Genomic DNA, 2,500 nt, shown 5'->3' on the forward strand with positions numbered 1-2,500 from the left:
AAACTCTACTGGAACTATTCCAGAAGAGAGGCTACTATTGATAATGTTAAGGACACTTGATCCAATAGTAGCAAGTACCTCCTTAAACAGGCGAGGTGGGAGGGCATCTGCAGGAGAACCAGAGGGCTTCATATGACTAACTGTGTCACTTAAAAAAGAAAAGGACACCGGCTCAAACTGATGGAAAACAGAAGAGAAATGCAGGGGAACAGAAGGGTCATATGAAGGCTGAGATAGACTGGCTCTAGTTGACACAATTTTGTCAGTGAAAAAATGGAGACAATTTTCACAGAATTCAAAAGAAGCATCAAAACCAGCAGATTTGGGAGCATCAATGACAGTGTTAATAGTTTTAAACAGAACTCTGGGGTTGTTACAGTTAGAAGATATAATCTGAGATAGATAAATATTCATTTCTGCTTTTACAGTCATCTGAAAGGAAAACAGGCTTTCTTTAAAAATGGCAAAGGACACATGCAGCCTGTCTTTTTTCCATTTTCTCTCTGCTCTTCTACATACGCGCCTGGCAGCCCGAGTGACGTCATTCAACCAGGGTTGAGGCGTGGCTTTAGCGCGGCGGCATTTGAAAGGCGCGATCGTGTCCAGTGTTTGTGAACAGATAGAGTTGAACCCAGAAACCAACTCTTCAGTATTCAGACACACAGATGCTGCAGAATTATCATCACAAAGAGTCAAAAAAATAGAGGAGAACCGAGCAGGAGACGAAGAATTAAACATGCGAGAGCGTTGGGGCGGTGCGCACAATTTAACTGGACACTGCGTGGCAATATCAAACAGGATCGGCATGTGATCAGAGAACACAGCGTCGCAAATGTCCAAATTAAAAACACACAAACCATACGAGAGCACTAAATCGAGTGTATGCCCGCGTTCATGTGTAGAACCACACACAGACTGTACAAAGTTAAATGAGTCGATTATATTCAGGAAGCTCCTGGAAAGCGGCTCATCTGGACAGCAGGTGTGAATATTAAAATCACCCACAATAAGGACACGATCATATTTGGGCAGGATTTCAGCCAGAAATTCAGAAAAGTCAGTTATAAAGTCTTTGTGGTACTTGGGTGGTCGATAGATGACGGCACACAGGACGACATCAGAAAGACCCAGTTCAAACATGCACAGTTCGAAGCTTGAAAAGGAGGACTGTAGGCGGATCTGACGGCATTTAAAGTCATTTTTGAAAACGACTGCTAATCCTCCTCCTTTTCGACCGGACGGCCGTGGGGAATTAAAGTAGGAACACTCCGGAGGCAGAAGTTCATTAAGAGGGGCGGACTCACCGGCTCTCAGCCATGTCTCCGTCACACAGAGGAAGTCCAGTCCGCGGGAAGTGAAGAAAATTATAAATATATGTGTGTATGTATGTATATATATGTATGTATATATGTATGTATGTATACATTATATATATATGTATGTATGTATATATGTGTATATGTATATATGTATATATAAATATGTATGTATATATTTATATGTATGTATGTATGTATGTATATATAGATGTATATATATATGTATGTGTATATATGTATATATATATATATATATGTATATGTGTGTGTGTATATATATATGTGTAAACATGTGTATTTATATGTGTATATATGTGTATATGTATATACATATGTATATGTGTATATGTATATATGGATATGTGTATATGTATGTATATATGTATATATATGTGTATGTATGTATGTATATATATATACAAATAAATATATGTATGTATGTATTATGTATATATGTATGTATGTATACATTATATATATATGTATGTATGTATATATGTGTATATGTATATATGTATATATAAATATGTATGTATATATTTATATGTATGTATGTATGTATGTGTATATATGTATATATATGTATACATGTATGTATATATGCATATATGTATGTATAAATATGTATGTATATGTATATATATATATGTATATATATATATGTATTTATATATTTATATGTATGTATATGTATGTATGTATGTATGAATATATGTATGTATATGCATAAATATGTTTATATATATGTATATGTATATATGTATAAATATGTTTATGTATATGTATGTATGTATATATGTACGTATATATGTGTATATACATATGTATGTACAGTATATGAATGTATGTATGTATATAAATAAAACCATAATGTTCACCCTTTTCTTCATTTCTGCTCACTATTTTCCCGCTTTTGGCTCATCAGTAACTAGTGAAGGCAGCCCGAGGGTAAAAAATGACGCGTGTACATTTTCTGACATACTAAAAACTATTTTTTAGCATTGTTTGAAAATGATGGATAGTCTGCAAGAGAAAAAGAACGGAAGAGAAGTGGAGTGGACAAAAAGAGCAGCGTGTAAAGTCTCTTTGCAGGGGCGTGTTGTGTTTCCTTTAGCAGGTGTCGTTACAGATGGGCCGACCATTAAAACGCTTTAAGTGACATTTTTTGGCAGCGTGAGTCC

The 2,500-nt window shown here is 35.0% G+C and overlaps 1 protein-coding gene across 1 annotated transcript in view; it reads left to right on the forward strand.

Moving 5' to 3' along the window:
- The window catches only part of ntn1b (netrin 1b), a 206,059-nt gene that overhangs the window by 13,308 nt on the left and 190,251 nt on the right, over positions 1-2,500 (forward strand). The window lies entirely within an intron of this gene.

Source organism: Nerophis lumbriciformis, linkage group LG22 (genome assembly GCF_033978685.3).
Source record: "Nerophis lumbriciformis linkage group LG22, RoL_Nlum_v2.1, whole genome shotgun sequence".
Lineage (NCBI taxonomy): Eukaryota > Metazoa > Chordata > Actinopteri > Syngnathiformes > Syngnathidae > Nerophis > Nerophis lumbriciformis.